Raw genomic sequence first — 12,680 nt, 5'->3', positions numbered from 1 at the left:
AAAAGGCCTTCTTGGCGAGTGTGGGAATTTGGGTTAATGGCCTCAGCGCCTTGTCACTGATGGGCTGACCCCACTATCCTATAACCAAGGGGGGCGGGAAGGAGGCAGGGAAGCACGCCAGACACTCTCTTCTCTAACTGGAGCTTGCACAAGGCCCTGAGGTCCTCCTTGAGGCTCCTCTTTATTTTCTTTTTTTCATTTAAAATACTGCTTCTAATTTTTACTTTAAATTTAAAAACATTTAGAGTGGTTTTAGGTTTACAACAAAATTGACAGAAAGGTGCAGAGATTTCCCTCATGCCCTCTGCTCCCCCACAGGCATGGCCTGTCCCATTAACAACGTCACCCACCAGAGTGGGACTTTTTTTTTTTTTTTAAACCAAGTATGAACCTCTGTTGATACATCGTAATCATCCCAAGTCCATAGTTTACCTCAGGGTTTACTCTTGGTGTTATGCATTGTATAGGTTTAGATAAACACATAATGACTATATCCATCATTGTTGTATCACACAGAGTATTTTCGCTGCCCTCAAAATCCTCTGTGCTCTGCTCATTTGTGTCTCCCCCACCCCCAAATCTGACCTTTTAGTGGTCTCCATGACTTTACCTTTTCCAGAATGTCATAGAGTTGGAATCATACCATATGCAGCCTTTTCAGGTGTGTTTATTTCACTTAGCAATACGCATTTAAGGTTCCTCCATGTCTTTTCATGGCTTGATAGATTTATTTTTTTTTTTTTATAAGCGCTGAATAATATTCCATTGTTTGGATGTATCTCAGTTTGTTTATCCATTCACTACTGAAGGGCATCTTGGTTTTTCCCAGGTTTTGGCAATTACAAATAAAGCTGCTATAAACATTTGTTTAGACAAAAGTTTTCATATACTTTGGGTAAAAACCAAGTAGCATGATTGCTGAATTGTATGATAAGAGTATGTTTCTTTCCTTCATTCCTTCCTTTAAAAGATTTTATTTATTTATTTGACAGAGAGAGAGAGAGAGAACACAAGTAGGGGGAGCGGGAGAGGGAGAAGCAGGCTTCCCGCTAAACAGGGAGCCCGATGTGGGGCTCGATCCCAGGACTCTGGGATCATGACCTGAGCAGAAGGTAGACACTTAATGACTGAGCTACCCAGGCACCCGTCTTTTTTCAGAGATTTTATTTATTTATTTGATGGAAAGACAGAGAGCGAGCCAGGGAGCACAAACAGGGGGAGGTGCAGAGGGAGAGGGAGAAGCAGGCTCCCTGATGAATAGGGAACCTGATGTGGGGCTCCATCCCAGGACCCTGGGATCATGACCTGAGCCCACTGAGCCCCCCAGGCTCCTTTTTGTAAGGAACTTCCAGACTGGCTTCCAGAGTGACTGTACCATTTGTCATTCCCACCAGCAGTGAGTGAGAGTTCCTGTGGCTCCATACCCTCACTGCATTTGGTGTTGTCAGTGTCTTGAATTTTGGTTGTTGTAATACGTGTATGGTGGTATGTCGTCATTTTCACTGGCATTTCCCCAATGACAGATGATGTGTAACAACTTTTTGTAGGCTTATTTGCCACCTGTGTATCTTCTTGGATGAAGTGTACTCTCTGCTTTCTTGACTACAGTCTCTCTTCCTTATGATTGTATCTTTAGACACTTGTCTTTTTAGACTTTTTTATTTCTAAGTCATCTCCATACCCAATATGGCACTCGAACTCACAACCCCAAAATCAAGAGTTGCACACTCTACTGACTGAGCCAGCTGTGTTCTCCTACATACTTTCTTTAAAACCTTGAACTGAGTTTTAGGTTATTTTTTTCTGCGTAGGAGCTGTTAAATTCCCTCTCTGTACTCAGAGGCCTTCCTGGGCAGCTTTCTACTTGGCAACTCCCTTTTTTCTCTCAGCAGAGATCCTGCAAGGTCATCAGGAAAACATTGTATAAATGTTCTCATCTGCCCCCTACAAGTTTATCTCCACTTGCGTCCGTTGGGTCATTCCTCCTTCCCTGCTGCATTTCAGGGGAACAACTGCCATCTTCGTCTTCAAGGATAATCCCTTATTCAGGCTTTCAAGTTTCAGTCTTGGCAGAATTGCTCATCTAGCCTTTATTTTTAATTCCTCCCTCCCTACTGGCCCTTTCTCTTCATTAAGTAATCATGCTCAACTATTTCCCATCCTTAACCAAATAAAAATCTAACCGATCCGCAGATAGATCAACCAAGCAAAATAATCCTTTCTTAGCCACCAATCCACCCCCACTAGTGTCTTCCTTCTTCCTCACAGCCAAGCTTCTTCAGGGAGTTGTTCTCTGTACTCTTTGCTGCCCTCATTACACCACCGACACTGCTTTGCTCAGGTTACCAATGACTTCCATTCATTGTCAAAGCCAATGGACATTTATGATCTTGCTTGACCTAACTCTGACATTTGATCCTAAGCAGCTCTGCCATACCCGGTTGGGCAGATGGTACACTGAATATCTCTGGGGCGCCATTCACGTGGTCCACGTGAATGATGCTAGCCAGAGTTGTGCAGTGCGCAATCCATATGGCTGTACTCACAGGCCTGCATTGATGATGACTTTCTTTTAAATCCTCTCCCGTGTTTCTCTTTTTTCTCTTCTTTTTAGTCTCCTCTTTGTGTCTTTGTGTCTATCTGTTCTTTAAATTCTCTTTACCTGCTTTCCTTGCTTTACAGGATTCTTTGTTGGCTTCATCTACCCTGTGGCTGTACCTACCATTTAAATGTTGATGATAATTTACCACAGATCTCACCCTGGGCCTTACACATATTGCACACTTACGTTCTGTCTCTTCCATTTGGATGTCCCCCAGCTACCTAAACTCAACACATTCAGAACAGGAATTCCCTTCTAAAAATTGCTCCTCATGTTGTATACTCTTGGCAACATCACAGGAGAAAACAATGAATGGATCTGGATGACTACTTATAGTCCTGTGATACTTCTTCAGCCACCCAGTCCCACAGGGTCTCCCTCCTCAGTCTAGCTCCCAAGGGTCCTCTGGTCTTTTTATTGTTGCTGTTACTTTTGTTTAGGGGCATATCATGTCTCTTGGATTGCTGCGATAGCTTCATGTTTGTGTGTGTGTGTCTTCTTTTCATTTATTGGCAACCCCTCATCACTGAAACAAATGTACTTTCTATTCATTCATTCATTCAGTCAGTCAGTCATTCATTGATAGTGGGGGTGAGAAGGGCAGAGGGAGAGAAAGAGGGAGAGAGAGAGAGAGAGAGAGAATCCCAAGCAGGCTCCGTGCCCAGCACAGAGCCCAATGAAGAGCCCAATGTGGAGTTTGATCTCACGACCCTGACTGAGATCATGACCTGAGCTGAAATCAAAGAGTTGGACAGTACCACCCGACTGATACACCCAGACGCCCCTTCAGGAGAGGTTCTTAAGGGTATACTGTCTTTCAGAACAAAACCATGGAGTGAGGGAGCCAGAGACCTTGTCCAGCTCATTTTGTTATGGAAGGGAGAACACAGCTTGTGGAGAGGGACCTGTGCAGGGATGGGGTCTATGTCCTGTACAGAGACCCTTCAGTGCCAGGGCTCGGTGTCCGCAGTCGTGTGGTGTGCAAAAGAGCTTGTTGCAAGCTGCAGCTTGGCAACAGAGCTTCTGAGTAAGCTTTGTGTCAGCGGAGTGCAGCCCCACCGCGACAGTGGCTCCGGCAGGGAACCGCACTATGACTGAGCAGCGATTGCCTTGACCGGCAGTGGCATGGCAAAGGCCACCGGATGTGGATGAACTGCTTTCTGGTGCCTGGGGTGCTGCACTTGTGATAGTCCTGCTTTCATTTACACAGGGTGGGGACAAGGAAAGTATTAGGGTAGAACTCAACCACAGCCCGTGGCCGAATGAATGATAAGAGAATCAGAAGAGAATCTCAGCAAACAACACACACACACACATACACACACACGGGAATTCTTAAGAAAATGTCAATAGAGCACAAAAGGACTTCCTAGGACCATTAGACATGATTTTCTAAGTAAAAATGCAATAGGGAAACAGAAGATGGTCACCACTGAAAACTAAATATAAAAATCATAGTTACCTATAGAAACATAGAAATAAAAATAAAAAAAATTTAAAAAACCCCATAGGAATAAAAATGAGGGAAAGACAGGATTAGGACAGATCAAGGAAATCTAATATACAGAACTTAGACAATTTCCAAAAGAAGAATAAATTCAATCAAATAAATGAATAATAGAAAATGTCCCTGGGCTTGAGACTTGATTAAGCTATACTGAGTCCCATATGAGACTCGGTTCCCTTGAGTCAGTAGAACGATAGGATTCCAGAACAGCAGAAGCTGTAGGGAAGCACTTAAGCATGAGAGAGGAAGGTGGCATAAATACCATATAGATGGTAAGGTTAGGTGGGAATCAGGGGACTCTAACCCCTAGGAAACTATGGTGAAAGTTAATAGCATATGGTGTTCCTAAGAGTAAGAGGTGTGTAGCCAATGACAGTATTGCAGAGGACTCCTGTCAGCCTTTACAGTGGAAAATCATGATCCTTTACCCAGGTTCCAGACCTGTGTCAGTTATCAATTGAAAGAGAGGATAGTTCCCTCGAAAAAGGAAACTTGCAATGCCACCACAAGTATATTCAATAAATATTCTCCAAATCTTCTCTAAAGGGACCGATGGCCATATACCAGAGTAATTGTATACAAGGGGAAGGAGAATACCCAGATTTTCGGGGGATTTAAGTGCTGCTATGACCTCGGTTGGTATACTGGGAAGTGAATGAAAGTCCTGATCCAAGTCCTTCTCATAAGTGGTCTAATGGGATTTTTTCCCCCAACAGTTAGCTTTTCCTGACTAACACAATTATTATTATGAAAACTTTCACCTCCGTTCAGTTCCCCAGACTGGAAACCTTAGTTCCCAACTCCTTCTCACTCCCACATCCCATCAGTTACTAAGTTGTAACTGAACCTTTCTTGTTCACTGTTTAAAATAATTTATTATATAACATTTGATACAAAGAACACATTTAACATGTAATTTACAAAGCACAGTAATGAAATTCATTCCCTTCAAGGGTCTCAACCAGAATGTTATCAGTAACATTGAAAGTCTGTGCTTCTCCTCTGTTTTCTCTCCTTGACTTTTCTTCAGAAGTAACCACTATCCCTTTCACAAAAATACTTCTTATCACACATGCATGCTTCCCCAAACAATAGTGCATTTATTTTTGAGTTTTCTAAAAATGGTATCATTCTGTTGTAGTTTCCTGGGTTCTGCTTTTATTCATTTAACATTGTATTATCAGACTCATTCATATTTTAATATACAGCTGCAGTTTACAAATATACCACAAATTATTTCATTCTTTTGTTGATTAACACTTCGGTTGTTTCTACTTCTGGTTATAATGAACAAATCATTGCTTAAGTATTCTTGTAGCAGTCTCCTCGTGCACATATGCCAGCGATTTTGGGTATATGCCAAGGAGTAGAATTGTGAATGTTTAATTTATAAGGTAATGCTGAATTGTTTCAAGAGTGAGTGTGCCAATTTCCATTCCATATATACACCTGTCAGCGTGTATAAGAATTCCTGTTGATCTATATCATTCCCATACTTTGGATTGTTGGATACCTTGTTCTCTAACTTGGTATTGTTAGACATTAATTTTTACATTACAGTGATTTCAAAGTGGTCTTGCATTGTGATTTTAATTTGTATTTCTCTGATTAATAGAAAGATCGAGTGTGCTTCCATGTTTGTTGGCTATTCGTATTTCCCATTCTGTGAATTGCACAATTTATGTTTATTGCACATTTTCCCATGGGGCTATCTTTTTATTTCTAATTTTAAGGAAGATTTTTATATGTTTTGGAGACTAATCCATATGTATTACAAAAAACTTCTCACGGTCTGTGGCTTGTCTTTTCACTCACATTCTGGTATTTTTTGATTAACAGAAGTTCTTAACTTTAATGTCGTTGAATTTCTCACTCTTTTAGAAAAATGAGTAGAGTTTTCTGTGTGTAAATAACAAGATTTAGAAATACCCTATATATTATTCTGTAAATGCTAATGCTTTGATTTTCACATTTGAAACTTTAACCCATCTCAAATTGATTTTTTCACATATTGTGTGAGGTAAAGACCCAATTAATTTTTTCCTATTTGGATAATTAATTACCCCAACACTCCAGAACTATACATTGAAGAACTTCTTTTTTCTAGTGATTTACAATGCTTCCTCTAGTCATCTCTTTAGAGCCATATACATGTGGATCTATATCTGCCTTTCTATTCGGTTTCATTTATTTTTTAATTTATCCCTATGCCAAGACTGCTTGCCTTCATCATCTACCTTTGTCATAGTCTTTGTTTATTTCTGAGAAAGTCTCTTCTCTCAGTTTATTCATTTTAAGTTTTTAAACACAAATTCTTGAGACTTTGCTTATATATATAGTATATATTTATTATATATTTATTTATATATCATATATGTTATATGTATATCTATTATACAATGTATATATGAAGAGTTTATAAAGTTCCACAAAAGCCTATTGAGATTTTAATCAGGATTTCATGTAAGTTGTAGATCAATTTTAGGAAAGCTGACATCTTTACAATGTTATTTTTGTGAAACTTACAGAACTAAAACTTTCAGTTTTACTTAAATCTTTGTTATTTTTTTAAAGGATTTTATTTATTTACTAATTTGACACAGAGAGAAAGATCACAAATAGACAGAGAGGCAGGCAGAGAGGGAGGGAGAAGTAGGCTCCCCGCTGAGCAGAGAGCCTGAAGCAGGGCTTGAGCCCAGGACCCTGAGACCATGACCAGAGCTGAAGGCAGAGGCTTAACCCTCTGAGCCACCCAGGTGCCCCTGTTATTGTTTTTAAAAAAAATTTTTTATTTTTATTTTGATCTTTGTTATTGTTTTAATGTAACCTTTTTAGAATTGTTAGATTTGGGCGCCTGGGTGGCTCAGTGGGTTAGGCCTCTGCCTTCGGCTCAGGGTCCTGGGATCGAGCCCCGCATCTGGCTCTCTGCTCGGCGGGGAGCCTGCTTCCTCCTCTCTCTCTCTGCCTGCTTATGATCTCTCTCTGTCAAATAAATAAATAAAATCTTAAAAAAAAAAAAGAATTGTTAGATTTGTTTCTAGGTACTTGCAATTATTATGGTTATTGTTATTGTCTTTATTAAATTATGTGTTAAAATTGTTTATTTCTGGTGTATGAAAATGCAGTTGATTTTTTTTTAAGATTTTATTTATTTGACAGAGAGAGAGCAAGAGAGGGAACACAAGCAGGGGGAATGGGAGAGGGAGAAGCAGGCCTCCTGCTGAGCAAGGAGCCTGATGTGGGGCTCAATGTGGGGCTCGATCCCAGGACCCCGGAATCACAACTGAAGCCAAAGGCAGACGCTCAATCACTGAGCCACCTAGGCACCCCAATTTTTTTTTTGTATAATTAACTTATATCTAGTTGCCAAATTCTCTTGTGAATTCAGTAGGTTTAATTAATCTGACATTATATTCTTTTAGATCATAGACAATCATATAAAATCAATGACCTTTTTATTTCTTCCTCTTCGATCTTTTTAATTATTTTCTTATCATACTGTACTACCTAGAACCCCCAGTAGAACTTTATTTTTTATTTATTTTATTTTTAAAGATTATTTATTTATTTATTTGACAGAGAGAGATCACAGGCAGGGAGGCAGGCGGAGAGAGAGGGGGAAGCAGGCTCTCTGCTGAGCAGAGAGCCCCATGTGGGGCTGGATCCCAGGACCCTGAGATCATGACCTGAGCCGAAGGCAGAGGCTTATTAACTCACTGAGCCACCCAGGAGCCCCTCCAGTAGAATTTTAAATAAGAGTTTGTTCCTGGGGCACCTGGCTGGCTCAGTCAGTAGACCATGTGACTCTCAATTTTGGGGTTGTAAGTTCAAGCCCCACATTGGGTTAGCAATTACTTAGAAATAAAATCTTAAAGAGGTGCCTGGGTGATTCGGTTAGTTAAGTGTCTGCCTTCAGCTCAGGTCATGATCCCAGGGTCCTGGGACTGAGACCTGAGTCTACCTGGCTTGCTGCTCATCAGGGAGTCTGCTTCTCCTTCTCCCTCTGCCCCGCTCCACCGCCCCTCCTCCACTGCTTATGCACCCTCGCTCAAATCAACATATAAAATCTTTAAAAAATAAAATCTTAAAAAAAGTCTTGGGAGGAGAACCAGACAGTCTGGTGGGACAATCCTTCATCCCCGCATCAGGTGAAGGATCACCTGTTCCTGCTGTAATCAGCAGGGGTCCGAACGACCTGTTTGAACTCTCCCCAGGAATAGGCATGGCACCTGGTGGATATGCGGCTCCTAAGGCTGTCTGGCTGCCTGCAGTAAAAGCTAAAGGCTTGGAGATTTCTGGAACATTTACTCACTGCCAAGGGCACATGTTTATGGAAATGAACTAAACAAAACAAACTAAATGGACTTCACAAAACAAAACAAACTTCACCCACAAAGCTCTGCAGCACAGGACAGGCTCTGTAGTCCGGTTTAACAAGAATAGCTTTAGTGTCACGCTCAGCACTCCTCCGACCATCCGTCCACGGCTGATGCCAAGCCACAGCACTGATGTCTCCCTGCCTCTCAACACCTTGAGCCCAGTCATGAAGATGGAACCTCTGAATAACCTGCGGCTGGCTGTGAAAACAATATCGAGGTCTTCTACTTAGGCTGCCTCGTCCCATTCAACGTGCTTTTCGTAGAAGATGGCAAAATGGATCGCCGGGTCTTCCTTGCCACATGGAAGGATATTCCCGATGAAAATGAACTTCAGTTTCAGATTAAGAAATGTCATTTAAATAATGGCACTGTTTCCAGCAAATTGCAAAACAACAGTGCTTATACTATTGCCAAGAGGAATGTGGAAGGGCAGGATATGCTGGACCAATCCCTGAAGCTCTCTAATGGTGTTTGGTTTTTGGCTGAGCTACTTACGTATCCAGCCAGGACACCCAAATTATACGCTGTCGCGGAAGTCGAGCTGCTGGCGTCCCTCAGTACATCTACCAGGTCTAGGACAGCATTTTGAAAAATTAATAGACTGGTCTAGGGCCCTCCGCCCACCCTGTGATTGGCGCAAGCCAAGAATTCTTATCTGGAAGAAATTATATTGCTGTGTAGAATCTGAACACAAAAGCGCTGAGGCCTCCCACCAAGGTAGTGATGAGTCTAACCTGTGCTAACATTAGGGCACAACTTGTTGGATAGTTTCAGCTTCGTGTCAATATTTGTAACCACTGCTTGGATCACCTCCCACCTCCTGCTACCTGCTGCTGTGATCTGTCCTTACTTGTGAGCTTCTCCATAGCGTGCCAGTGGCTGGCATTTTTTAAGTGTGGTTTGATATTTTGTCATGGAGAGCTCATTTCAAAAACAGAAAAAGACAAAAAATATTGAAGCGAGGAAAAGTGTCATTGAAAAAAAAGTGTTTGTTCTTGCTTGTACATTCAATGTTTCCTATTTTTCACAAGTAAGCATGATTGGCTGTAATTTTTTTGGTAAAAAATGTATCAGTTTACAGAAGCTTCCTCATTTGCTAAGAGATTTTTTAAAAATTGTGAATGTTACATTTTAAAGACATGAATAGGTATTGAATTCAATGACTTGAGAAATCTTTACATAACTATAGACTCAATGAATTATTACCATATTGTATTATTCCAAAGTTCTAAAGTCATTTTGGGATTTTAGGAATTATAGAGAAGCTAGCTTCCATGAACAATATAATTACTGTCAATAATCTGAATTTATCAGAGAAACGTGGCGGCCTAAAATTTTACTCAGATTGTGGATGTAAGGTAACTTTGCAGTTTACATAATTTGCGCCAATGACTAAGATTAAGAAAACCCTTTTATAAAGATACTAATTACCTCAATTATTAAATTTAAATATTAATTACATAAAATTATTTAAACACCCATTTGCGCATATATATACATTTACATGCTGTTAAATAATGGCAAAGGTAGCAACTATGTCTCTAAAGCAAGTGTATGTAATTTAGTAGGTTTCATTTAGTCTAGCCTTTTAGAAAGAAAAATCCAAAGTCTTACCTAAGCTATAATGCTACATTTGCTGTTTTATTTTATACTGTGAGAAAACCTGGAGAAATATATATATAGAAATCTTGCATATCTGAAATTCACACACTAGTTTCTTTAATCCAAGGGAACGTGTATTAAAATTTAATTCTTAAATTTATTTTGCCCTCATAACTTCTATTTTTGGGTTTTAAGATCTTAGGATCCCAACAAGAAGGTTTTCAATAAAATATCTTTCAGTTTTTAATAATACATTTGAAAGGAGTTTAGACCTGGAATCTCCAAAGTTTCTTCTTGCTGGTTTTATTCAATTTACATATTTCTTTTCTGTAAAAATATATAGCAGATGCTACTTCTGAATCAAAAGGCTGGGGTTTCCTTGGGATCCTGAAGTCATCTTGAGTTCTTTACTCACCATCTTTTAGTTTTCTTGGGCACTCATATGGGAAAGCAAACCTTTACTTGTTGTCTGGTCACTCTAGATATTCACCATAGCCTTATATTTCAAAGAAAGGAAAAGAAAAGAAATAATTGAATCAGGGGGAAAATGCCATCCCCAATCTCAGAATAAAACACATAAAACAGGGGTGCCTGGGTGGCTCAGTGGGTTAAGTTCTCTGCCTTCCGCTCAGGTCATGATCCCAGGGTCCTGGGATCAAGCCCCGCATCAGGCTCTCTGCTCAGCAGGGAACCTGCTTCTCCGTCTCTCTCTGCCTGCGTCTCTGCCTACTTGTGATCTCTGTCTGTCAAATAAATAAATCTTTAAAAAAACCCAACACATAAAACAGCTTGTTCTAGGATTTCCAGCAAACCATACATTTATTCTATCCTCTACGGCAGTTGGTCCCTTGTCTTGATGAAGGGCTGCCACTGGGGCCCTATATTTCTGTTCCCCTCTAATCTTTACTCTAGCAAAAGTTTTCTGGTAGCCTGGGAATTCTTATCCCCTGATTCCTGCTGAGTGGCTTAATCTCAAATGTCACAAAGAAAGAACCCATTTGTCTCCAGGTAGGTTAATATCTATCTAAATTGATAAAATTTTCAAATAATTGCTAACATTTCCAAGAGGACAGAGTTTAAAGGTTTATTTATTTATTAGAGAAGGGGGAGGAGCAGGCAGAGATAGAAAGGGAGAAAGACTCTCCAGCCGACTCCCCACTGAGCATGGAGCCTGTTGCAGAACTTGATCTCATGACCCTGAAACCATGACCTGAAGGAAACCAAGACTCAGATGCTTAACCAGCTGAGCCACCCGGGTGCTCCCAAGAGGTCAGAGTTTAAATCACTTTTCCTTTGAGTTGGACTACATAGGCTTTACCAGTTAAAAAAGTTCCCGTCCTGACTCCACTAACAGCATCTGGCAACCACTGCTATGCAGCAAAACCTCCTACTACCGCTCTTACGTATTGGAAATTCTCTTGCATTCTGTTGGTTCTCAGCTCAAGTAACCCTAAGTTGTCTGGATCATGTTAGCAGAAAGCACAAGTCATACCCAAGATTCAAAGGGAGGTGAACTCACCCTGGAGTCCTCATCCTCGGCCCTTTGCTTCTTCTCACTTTAAACAGCTAGTTCAAGGCACTTTTGTTTGTTTGTATAAAAAAGAACAAAATACTCTCAATCTCTTTGTTTGAATAAATGACCCAACAGAAGAAGAAAACGTCATATGCAGATGTTCCAGTAAGAAGGAAAAACAGCTGATAATAAGGAATCGAAACCATTTGGTATTGCCAACCCTGGACTAACAGCAGGGGGCGCCAAAGGATCTTAACCATATCATTCAGGGATCTTTCTCCTTTGAGGAATACAACTTTCTTTAAAAAATATATGTTGTTTGTTGTGAGCATTTTTATGGGCTTCTCTTCTACTATTTCGAGTGGGGAAAATTCTGCAGTAATCATTCCAGTAAATTCGTATAATAAATGGTTCTGGTTTTCTAGCTGGATTCTAGAAACTACTCTTTTCTGTGTTCCAATATCTTGATCCTTTCTTCACCCAAGCAATTCCTTTTTCTCTGAGAATTTATTTGTAGCACCATGATTGTTTGTACAGAATCTCGTTGACACTCCTCCCTCCCCACCAAGTACCATTTTGCTAACAGTTTGGGTGGCACAAAGGTGTACCCTTTGGTATTTTCTTTTGAGAGCTTTGACCGGGTAAGCGAGTTTCCTGTTGCTATAACAGTGTTTACCCATCTTGGAAAAGCCAACGTGGAAAAGCCTGTTGGGGTCCGATATCAAAGGAATGAGACTGAGACAAAGTGAAAGTTATGCAAAGCTTTATTCTATGCCAAGCATTAGAAGTCAGACTGACTGGCCAGGGCCGCCTCCGAAGAGAGCGACCACTCCCAGCTTACAGGCTCAAGAATTGACTGACCGGTCAGGGCCGCCTCTAAAGAGAGCGACCACGCCCAATCTCACAGGCTACCTTTTATTGGGTAAAACTGCAACCCGTATCTTGTTATTTTAATCCACTGGGTTCGTGTGTCTTTTGCTGATTGGCTAGTTCCATCTGGTCTGGTGACTTGCTATTCAAGATTACCCCATACCAGGAACTGTTACAAATAGTACTTTCCGGGAAGGCTTAGTCAGT

Source organism: Martes martes (genome assembly GCF_963455335.1).
Source record: "Martes martes genome assembly, chromosome: 8".
Classification (NCBI taxonomy): domain Eukaryota; kingdom Metazoa; phylum Chordata; class Mammalia; order Carnivora; family Mustelidae; genus Martes; species Martes martes.
This window is presented reverse-complemented; position numbering follows the sequence as displayed.